Source organism: Triticum aestivum, chromosome 5A (genome assembly GCF_018294505.1).
Source record: "Triticum aestivum cultivar Chinese Spring chromosome 5A, IWGSC CS RefSeq v2.1, whole genome shotgun sequence".
Classification (NCBI taxonomy): Eukaryota; Viridiplantae; Streptophyta; class Magnoliopsida; order Poales; family Poaceae; genus Triticum; species Triticum aestivum.
In genome coordinates this window covers 708,405,269-708,416,992 of record NC_057806.1, presented here as the reverse complement: position 1 = coordinate 708,416,992, position 11,724 = coordinate 708,405,269, and positions in this window count along the sequence as shown.

Genomic DNA, 11,724 nt, shown 5'->3' with positions numbered 1-11,724 from the left:
GCGAGCGCCCCAGGAAGAAGATTCCTGCCAAGTGATGTGGTATGCTCCTATAATACCATGGTTGAAACGTTTGTTCCTAAACAAAGAGCATGCCAAGGCTATGCGATGGCACAGAGAATACCGTAAGAAAGACGGAAAGTTGAGAGTACCCGCTGACGGGTCGCAGTGGAGAAAAATAGAGAGAAAGTACAGGAGGAGTTTGCAGGTGACGCAAGGAACGTATGGTTTGGTCTAAGCGCAGATGGCATTAATCCTTTTGGGGAGCAGAGCAGCAACCATAGCACCTGGCCTGTGACTCTATGTTGTATAACCTTCCTCCTTGGTTGTGCATGAAGCGGAAGTTCATTATGATGCCAGTGCTCATCCAAGGCCCTAAGCAACCCGGCAACGACATTGATGTGCACCTAAGGCCATTAGTTGAAGAACACTTACAGCTGTGGAATGGAACAGGTGTACGTGCGTGGGATGAGCACATGGGGGAAGAATTTGACCTAAAGGCGTTGCTGTTCGTGACCATCAATGATTGGCCTGCTCTCAGTAACCTTTCAGGACAGACAAACAAGGGATACCGCGCATGCACGCACTGCTTGGATGATACCGACAGTATATATTTGGGTAATTGTAGGAAGAATGTGTACCTGGGACATCGTCGATTTCTTCCGAGCAGGCATCCCGTAAGAAAGAAAGGCAAGCATTTCAAAGGTGAGGTGGATCACCGGACGAAGCCTCGCCACCGTACTGGTGCTGATGTACATGATATGGTCAAGGATTTGAAGGTAGTCTTTGGAAAGGGTCCTGGCGGACAACCTGTTCCGAATGACGCTGACGGACGCGCACCCATGTGGAAGAAGAAATCTATATTTTGGGACCTGCCGTATTGGAAAGACCTAGAGGTCCGCTCCGCAATCGACGTGATGCACGTGACGAAGAATCTTTGCGTGACCCTGCTTGGCTTCTTGGGTGTGTATGGGAAGACAAAAGATACACGGAGGCATGGGAGGACCAACAACATATGCACGGAAAAAGACGACATACATCAGGGCATGCCAGCTACGCTCTTACCAAAGAAGAGAAGGAAATCTTCTTTGAATGCCTGCTCAGTATGAAGGTACCGTCTGGCTTCTCGTCGAATATAAAGGGAATAATAAATATGGCAGAGAAAAAGTTCCAGAACCTAAAGTCTCATGACTGCCACGTGATTATGACGCAACTGCTTCGGTTGCATTGAGGGGGCTTCTATCGGAAAATGTTCGATTAGCCATTGTGAAGCTAGTGCATTCCTCAATGCAATCTCTCAGAAGGTAATCGATCCAGAAATCATACCAAGGTTAGAGAATGATTTGGTGCAATGTCTTGTCAGTTTCGAGTTGGTGTTCCCACCATCCTTCTTCAACATCATGACGCACGTCCTAGTTCACCTATGCGAAGAGATTAACGTTCTTGGTCCTGTATTTCTACACAATATGTTCCCCTTTGAGAGGTTCATGGGAGTCTTAAAGAAATATGTTCATAACCGTGCTAGGCCAGAAGGAAGCATCTCCAAGGGCCATGAAAATGAGGAGGTCATTGAGTTTTGTATTCACTTTATTCCTGACCTTAAGCGATTGGTGTTCCTGAATCGCGACATAAGGGCAGACTGGATGGAAAAGGCACGCTAGGAGGGGATCAAATAATATGTATGGACGGGCATTCTCTCACTCAAGCACACTACACATTTCTACAGAATTCCGCCTTGGTGGCTTCGTATATGGACAAACACAAGAATTTTCTACGGTCCAAACACCCGGAGCAGTCTGACGATTGGATTACACATGAACAAATGGGGACTTTGTCGGCTGGTTGCAGACACGTGCCATGCATGACACCGCTATTGAAGATGACCTGTACTTGCTGTCCCAGTTGCCATCTTCGAATGTAATGACTTTCAAAGGGTATGGGATAAATGGGAATACATTTTACACGATCGCCCAAGATAAAAAGAGCACCAACAAAACAGTGTTGTCCGCTTTGATGCAGCAACCAAGGCGGGAAAGGAAACATATTATGGTTAGATAGAGGACATATGGGAACTTGACTATGGACGTGGTTTGAAGGTCCCTTTGTTTCGGTGCAAATGGGTGAATATGACACGAGGCGGGGTAACGGAAGACCCACAGTACGGAATGACAACAGTGGATCTCAACAATCTTGCGTATGCAGATGAACCATTCGTCGTAGACAATGATGTGGCATAGATTTTCTATGTGAAGGACATGTCCACCAAGCCGAGAAAAAGAAAAGATAAGGTAGCGACTGCATCATACGATGAGCCAAAATGCCAGATAGTTCTTTCTAGGAAAAGAAACATCGTGGGAGTGGATGACAAGACAGACATGTCAGAACATTATGAAAAGTTTCATGAAATTTCTCCATTCACAGTGAATATTGACCCGAACATCCAGTTAAACGATGAAGATTGTCCATGGTTACAGCGCAAAGAGACACACGCGAAGAAGAAGTTTCACACGGCCCAAAGATCCCACTCTGGGATGTGATCGGCTTCTCACTTTCATCACTTTCTTCTCTAGTGAGTTTCCAGACTTATATATCTGGAAAGTCCCGCTTCGAACAAACCAGAGGGAATATTTTTAATAGTTAGGGTACTTATGTGTTTTGGCATTTGAAACGCGAAGAAATTTTATGTGCAAACAAATTCTTTCATGCATTTACTAATTTTTGCAGTTAAATGACCCTCAAATTGAAAAAACTTCAAATGAACTCTGAAAAGGTTGAAAGTTGGAGTGGTATCATAATTTCACCCACATGGCATATGCAAAAAAGTAGAGAGGGTTATGACAAAAACTGGATGCACTTCATGTACAAAATGGACAATCTCTTTGGAAGTATCAGGGTTTCGGACGAAAACTCATCTGTTACAAAGGCATTTCATTTTTTAAATAAGTTAAGTATTACCAAATTGAATATAATGATAAAACACACTAATATTAAACATAAGAAAAAAGAATCACTGAAAAATCTATTTTTAAGGCTAAGTTATTCACAAACTAGTGATCCACACAAATTTCAAATAATTCAAATTTAAACTATTCAAATTTGAAAACTACCAGCACTAACAGATAGTTTGTAATTTTTTGTACCTAAAGCAAAAATATTCACAAAGAAACTCTAAATACAGGAAAAAACAACTCAAAAATAAATTAAAGAAAATAAGTAAAGCAGAAAAGAAAAATAAGTAGAAAAAACTAAATAAAAAGCCAGCCTACTAGGCCACAGCGGCCTGCATACGACTAGAAACCCAACCTCTAGTTGGGCCAGGATGCAGGCCCGCTAGCCCAGTAGGCCCAAGAGGGCATTGCAGAAGAGGTAAGCCCAGAAGGCCTGCTTTAGAGAGGAGCTCGAGACAACAGCGGTGGCGAGGCTTATAAGTCACTACTAGGGAAAACCCTAGTAGTAGCGCGGGTTTAATGCCCACTAGTAGCGCGGGCAGCCGCGCTACCAATAAGGCGCTACAACTATTACTTAGCAGTAGCGTGTGCGACAAGCGCTACTGCTAAGACACATAGCGGCAGCGCTTGTTCTATCCCGCGCTGCTGCTAATCTAGCTAGTTGTAGCGTGTTTACTATCCATCGCCACTAGTACTCTTTTTTCATTTTTAGTGTATTTATACGCCGTTATACAAATTTTGGTACAATACCAATAATGAGGTTTATATCATTATGTCCATAACAGTGTGTCAAATGAAGGTGGATTAGGTTCAAGTGGAGGCAATATGTGTGTAGTGACCCGACCTCAGATGGTCAAGTCTCTGTGCTTCAGTGTCATCCCTGGATAGGTAATGCTGACACACACAGTACTCGAAGGATTTATAACAGAGTAGCAATCACACACTTATTACATCGAATGTCTCAAGAGAGAACTTATTACAATAATATGGCTTAAGGCCATCTAATACGATAACAGCGGAAGGCTTGGAAGATAAAGTGAGTCCATCAACTCCAACGGCATAGCTGAGCTGCACGGCAACGACCTAACGAACCTTACTCCTCGTCTGAAAAGTCTGCAACATAATACGTTGCAGCCCGAAAACGGGTCAGCACATGGAATATGCTGGCAATATAACACAGTAGAGCAAGAACAGAATAATGCTATCACTACATGCATATATGGCTGGTGGAAAGCTCTATGGTTTATAGTTTTTGCGAAAAGCCAATTTTTCCCTACAACAAAGGAATAGATTTTAATTTTACTATCATGGTAGTTGAAACATCATTGAGAAGGTTCCTCCAACTCAATCCCAATTAAAGTGATTAACAACCCAACAATATTAATTAAACATGATGAGATACATGTGATAACCCAAGTACTAGATACTCAAGAATTGTCCATAACCGGAGACACGGCTAACCATGATTAGATTGTACACTCTGCAGAGGTTTGCGCACTTTTCCCCACAAGACTCGATCTCCTCCGTTGGATTTCTCGCACTACAGGGTGTTTGAGAAACGGATGACCGAGACACAGTCTTTCAGAAACATTAACTCTCTACTCCGGACAGACCATACCAAACCTACATCACACTACCTGCTGATCTGCCTCTTCAAGAGCTTCACGTAACTTACTCAACTATGCTAGAGCCCATAATAGCTTGTGTCTGCACACGGAAGTTTCTAGCATGAATCATCTCAGTTCCCTTTCAGCCTGGGTGGCGGTCCATAGGAAGATCACACGGGTACTCCGGGATTTCCAAAAATACAGGCAACACTGGGTACTCCAGGTGCCTCAATCCACCCAGTTGTTTGATTAAGTTGCCACCTTAAGTTGAACCGTTAATTTAACAATCTCACATCTGTCATGAATTTCACTCAAACCCAAACCACGTCTACGAGCATAGCATAGCATAGTAATATAAGCAACGCGTAGAGTAACTCCCAAGGGTTTGAATGTAACAGGGCAATAGGTTCTACCTCATCAACTACTTCCCAACCCACAAGTTAATGACATCCTAATCATGCAATGTTTGAGGATTGGAACTAATGCATAAAAACTGGGTGATAAAGGGTATGATCAAAGTGTTACTTGCCTTGCTGACGATCTGCGAAACCTAGGGACTCGTAGTAGCACGCTTCGCACTCCGGGTGTTCTATCTCAAGCAAACAAAAGCATACATAAGTAACAAGAAACGATGCACAAGCAAAACTCAAATAAAAGAGGTTGACCAGAAAGTTCAAATTAAGAACTCCGGTTCGCAAAAAGAATCGAACGGAGCAACGAAACTCAAACGGCGAAAGAAAGAAGCTTCATTTACTAATCTGAAACTAGGTCAAATTTTACAGTAGAGAAAACTTGTTTGAGTTGGTTAAACGGAAAGAGGGTTTTGAGATGAAACTCTAGGCGCTTGAATCGCCTGATTCTGACTAACGAGTGAAAAGATAAACAGAAACTAAGATCGGATCAGAAATCACGATCAGAGAAAAATCGCGGAATAAATCCGATAAAAGAAAACTGACGAACAGACTAACGAATGAGCGTTCGTTAGCTGTATCTAACGGGCGAAGAACCGTTCGTTAAAACAAACGTTCGGTAACTAGAAGAACCGAGAAAAATCGGTGAATCCGAAAAAAATGGATCTAGGGTTTCTAAAAAAACCGAACGGTTTTTATAAAAAAAACGGCGGCGGAGACCGGCGGCTACCTTCGGCGAGAGGTCCGGCGAGGCGAGGTGCGGCGGTGGAGCGGCGGCTCGCGGGGGTGGCGGCGGCGGCGCTCGGCTGCGGAGGTGGCGCGGGGCTAGGCGCGGCGGGGGGCGGCGGTGGTGCGGTGGGGGTGTTGGGGTGGCGGGGGCGGCGGTATATAAGGGCGGGGCGGCGGCGGCTTGGAGTAGGGGCCAAGGCGGGGCGGCGCGGAGTCCAACTCGGACTCCGGTCTGAGTGGCGGCAGCGGCGGCGCGCGCGCACGCAGGAGGCGGGCGCGGCGGTTGGCCGGCCTGGCTCGGCTGGGCCTTAGGCCCAGTCGAGCGCGGGAACTTCTTTTAAAAAAACAGTTTCCACCGACAGAAATTAAATCCTAGAAAAGTAATAAAAAATCTTAAAATGCCAAAACAATTTTCACCGTCTAAATAAAATATTTAGAACAAGATGAACATTTTCTTGGCCCTAAAATGCAATTTTGAAAACATGCAATTTTTCTAATGCAAATAAAATCCGAATAAAATCAAATAAAAAACAATTTAATGATTTTAATATTTTTCCTCCAATATTTCATTTATTTTGGAGAAGTCATATTATCTCCTCTCTTAATTTTTAATGTGAAATATTTTCGGAGAGAAAATAATTAAAATCAAATCCTCGTTTCATTATTTGATAAAAGAATCAAATATGAAAACCGGGAAATCCCCAACTCTCTCCGAGGGTCCTTGAGTTGCTTAGGATTTCGAGGATTACGGAACGGAAAAACAATAAAATATGATGTGCAATGATGATCTAATGTATAACATTCCAAATTGAAAATTTGGGATGTTACAAACCTACCCCCCTTAAGATGAATCTCGCCCTCGAGATTCGGGCTGGCTAGAAAATAGGTGCGGGTGGTCTTTGCGGAGATCATCCTCTCGTTCCCAGGTGGCTTCATCCTCGGTATGGTGGCTCCACTGAACTTTGCAAAACTTGATAACCTTACTGCGGGTGACTCTGCTGGCAAACTCAAGAATCTTAACTGGTTTCTCCTCATAAGTCAAATCACTGTCCAACTGAATCGCCTCCAGGGGTACTGTATCTCTTAGCGGTATATCTGCCATCTCAGCATGACACTTCTTCAGCTATGAAACGTGAAACACGTCATGAACTCCTGACAATCCCTCGGGTAACTCCAACTTGTAGGCAACTTCTCTCATCCGTTCCAAAATACGATACGGTCCTACAAATCTCGGGGCTAACTTTCCCTTAACTCCAAAATGTTTCACTCCTCGCAAGGGTGATACTCGCAGATATGCTCGATCTGCAATTTCATAGGTTACCTCCTTGCGTTTTGAGTCAGCATAACTCTTCTGCCTGGACTGAGCAATCTTCAGTCTGTCACGAATCAATTTAACCTTCTCCTCAGACTCCTTGATCAAGTCTGGTCCAAACAACTGTCGGTCTCCTACCTCATCCCACATCAACGGTGTTCTGCACCTTCGTCCATACAGGGCTTCAAACGGTGCCATCTTCAAACTGGCTTGATAGCTATTGTTGTATGAAAACTCTGCGTATGGCAAATTGTCATCCCAACTAGATCCATAATCTAGCGCACAGGCTCTCAACATGTCCTCCAAAATTTGGTTGACTCTCTCTGTTTGTCCATCCGTCTGCGGGTGAAATGCTGTACTAAACTCCAATCTCGTTCCCAAGTCTGGTGCAACTGGTGCCAAAACTTTGAGGTAAACTGTGTTCCTCGATCTGATACGATGGTCCTCGGAACTCCATGCAGACATACGATCCTGGACATATATATCTTGGCCAACTTTGCACTTGTATAGGTGGTTTTCACTGGGATGAAGTGAGCTACTTTGGTCAAGCGATCAACTACTACCCATATGGAATCATATCCTGCTTTGGTCCTGGGCAATCCGGTGATAAAGTCCATGCCCAGTTTATCCCACTTCCATTCGGTATCAGCATAGGCTGTAACAGTCCTGCTGGCTTCTTATGCTCTTCCTTCACGCGCTGACATACATCACATACGGCTACATGCTCGGCAATATCCTTCTTCATACCGGTCCACCAGAAACGTTCCTTCAAATCCAAATACATCTTGGTGTTTCCGGGGTGTATCGAGTATGGTGAGTCATGGGCCTGTTGAAGTATTAACATCCTGATCTCCTGGTTATTGGGCACATAAACTCGGTCCTCAAACACAAGGTATCGTGCTCATCCTCACGAAAACCTTTGGCCTTTCCTTTGCCCATCTTCTCCTTTATCTCGGCAATCTCTTTGTCATCCTTCTGAGCTTCCCGAATTTTTTCCAGCAATGTCGACTGGACCTCCATCGTTGCAATAAATCCTCTAGGAACAATCTCCAATCGAAGTTCCATGATGTCCTCTGCCAATTCCTTCGGCGGTCCCTTGCTTTCAAGGATATTAGCATAACTCTTCCGGCTCAAAGCGTCTGCTACGACATTGGCCTTTCCTGGATGATAGTGTAGCTTCATGTCATAATCCTTTATAAGCTCCAACCATCTCCTCTGTCTAAGGTTCAGTTCCTTCTGGGTGAAAATGTACTTCAAACTCTTATGGTCCGTGTACACATCACAACGGTTTCCAATAAGGTAATGTCTCCAGGTCTTCAATGCATGCACTACGGCTGCTAACTCCAAATCATGCGTGGCATAGTTCAACTCATGAGGTTTTAGTTGTCGTGAGGCATACGAAACAACTCTCCCGTCCTGCATAAGCACACATCCAAGTCCTAAGCGTGAGGCATCGCAGTACACTTGGAACTCCTTATGTATATCTGGCAGTGTTAGCACTGGCGCTGTAGTCAAACGTTTCTTCAACTCCTGGAAACTTGCCTCGCAATCTTCTGTCCATTTAAACTTAGTATCCTTCTTCAACAGTTCAGTCATTGGCTTTGCAATCTTGGAAAATTCTCGATGAATCTCCGGTAGTAACCTGCGAGTCCAAGAAAACTACGGATCTCGCTAACTGAAGTGGGTGCCAACCATTCAGTGACTGACTGAATTTTGCTGGGGTCTACTGCTATACCTTTTCCCGATATAACATGTCCAAGGAACCTGACTTCCGTCAACCAAAACTCGCATTTGCTAAACTTAGCATACAACTGGTGTTCCCTGAGTTTCTCGAGAACTAAGCGCAAATGCTCCTTGTGCTCCTCCTCGTTCTTCGAGTATACCATAATATCATCAATAAACACCACAACAAACTTGTCCAAATACTCCATGAACACCTTGTTCATCATGCTCATGAAATAGGCAGGGGCGTTAGTCAGTCCAAATGACATGACCATGTACTCGTATAATCCATATCATGTTGTGAACGCTGTCTTCAGTATATCCTTCTCTCGTATCTTCAACTGATGATACCCCGATCGCAAATCGATCTTCGAAAACACTTTAGCTCCTTGCAACTGATCAAACAGATCGTTGATCATCGGCAGTGGGTACTTGTTCTTAATCGTCACTTCATTTAATGCTCGATAATCAACAACCATCCTCAGGGATTTATCCTTCTTCTCAACCAAAAGTACTGGGGCTCCCCAAGGTGATGAACTTCTTCGGATGTATCCTTTCTCCAATAACTCCTTGATCTGTTTCTTAATTTCTTCCAGATCATTTGCGGGCATCCGATAGGGTCTCTTGGATATTGGTCCTGTACCTGGCAACAGCTCTATCAAAAACTCAATGTCTCTATCCGGTGGCATGCATGGTAACTCCTCTGGAAAAACATCCGGGTAATCCTTCACTACAGGCACTTCCTCCTGAACAACTCCCGTAAGGGCATTCACTTGACTCCTCCTAGGCACATGCCTAGATACATACTTAATCCTTTTTCCTTCCGGGGTGGTGAGATAAATCGACTTACTAGCACAGTCAATGCTTCCTCCAAACTTTGACATCCAGTCCATACCCAATATCACATCCAGTCCTTGTGACTCCAAGATAATTAGGTCGGACGGAAAAACATGTGTACCAATGGTTAAGGGTATCTGGTCACACCATCGGCTAGCCATATACTCTGCTCCGGGTGAACTCACTAAAAGAGGGGTCCTAAGGGTTTGGGTTGGTAGTTTAAACTTATCCACGAATCCCCTTGATATGTATGAATGCGATGCACCAGTATCGAAAAGAACAAGAGCGGTAAATGACTTAACCAAAAACTTACCTATTACCGCGTCCGGCTGCTCTTCAACCTCCTCCACGTTAACGTGGTTCACTTGTCCTTTGTTGAATGGATTTGGCTTCTTCCCAGCGCTCCCATTTCCATTTCCATTCTTTCCTTCAGGGCACTCCGTGGCGTAGTGTCCAGTCTTCCCGCACTTGAAACAAGTAACATGACTTAAGTCCCTTTTGGCGGGTGTGGCTGGGTTGGGGCAGTTATGATTATTGTTGGTCCCGTTCCCATTCCCATTCTTAGAACCATTGTGGTTATGCGATCCTCCTCCAGTGTGGTTGTGACCTCCATGGTTATGAACAAGTCCTCCCGAGTTCGAGGTTAGGCGAGGTTTCTGCTGAGCTCCTGGGTTATACTTCCCCTGTCCATACTTCCTCTTGCGGCTCTCAATCTGCTGCTGCTTCCCTTCAATCATAAGAGCCTTATCTACCAACTCCTGGTAGTTGTTGAAGGTTGCTACCATCAACTGCATACTCATCTCATCATTCAGCCCTTCCATAAACTTCTCCTGCTTCATGGCATCTGTGGCCACATCACCAGGGGCGTAGCAAGATAACTTGCTAAACTCATCCACGTACTGAGCCACAGTACGGTTCCCCTGGCGTAAGTTGTGGAACTCCCGCTTCTTCATTTGCATAGCTCTAGTGGAGACATGGGCTGTGCAGAAAGCTTGCTGAAACTGGTCCCAAGTGACATTGGCTATAGGAAAAGTGGCTGTGTAATTCTCCCACCATGAGGCTGCTGCTCCATCCAATTTATGTGCGGCAAAGCGCACTCTCTCAGGATCTGTGCAACCTGCGGTGGTCAACTCCCTTCCAATACGGCGTAGCCAATCGTCCGCAACTATGGGCTCGGTGCTACTGGAAAACACCGGCTGCTGTAGCCTTAGAAAACGGGCTAGGTGGTCCACGGGCGGCGGGTTCTTGTTGCTGTTGTTGCCCTGATTCTGAACTAGCAATTGCATCAACGTATTTTGCTGTTGGATCAACTGGGTGAGCTCCGGTGGGAAGGCAAAACCGGTGTCACATCTCGGAGGCATCTGATGGGTTTAGATGGAAGAGATTAGAATAGAAAAGGGGTCTAATGAGAAAACACTACCCATATGCACATGAGACAAACACAATCATTTCACTCAATCAATCAAGCAAGGGCATACAAACGATCTAGAACTATCGCACAAGTGCTCAACTACTACTAAATACATGGGGGAATACTAGAAATTTTGATCGGTGGAAGACTCCATGATGTCTGCTCCAGCTTCGTCTTCATAGTCATCATCACTAGGATCGGAATCGGTGTCGTCGATGATGATGTAGTCCTCGGGGCGTATCTCCTTGGGTTCTTCTTCTTCTTATATTGGTGCTGGTCCTCCCATGAATACTCTGATCTTCTTGACTAGGTCGTCATTCTTCTCCAGTAGTGTCTTGATTTCCTCCTCATATCCATCGCGTGCAAACTTGAGTTCTTCCTCCAGTTCGATGATCCTAGTCTTCGCCTTCTTCAAGTCCATCATGTCCGCGCACATATGGTTTTCCTGACGCCGGATGTGCTGGTTTAACTCCTGGATGAATGCTCCAACGGATCTATCCTTCCTGGTGTTGATTACTTCCCATTGCTCATCTCGGCGCCCACATATTTGGTAAATAGTGTCCTTAAGCTCCCTGTTGTAAACTTCTCCAATGCGTCCCATGGTAATGTGGGCTTCCATGCTCTTGCCTAGACTCCAGGTGGGTGCTTCGAAAGAAAACTCTATGGGTTTAGAAGTTGGCGAGAACGTCCTTCCTGGAACTTGTACTTGAATCATCCAGTGCTCCTCTTCAGGTAAAGTGGCGTTGTACAT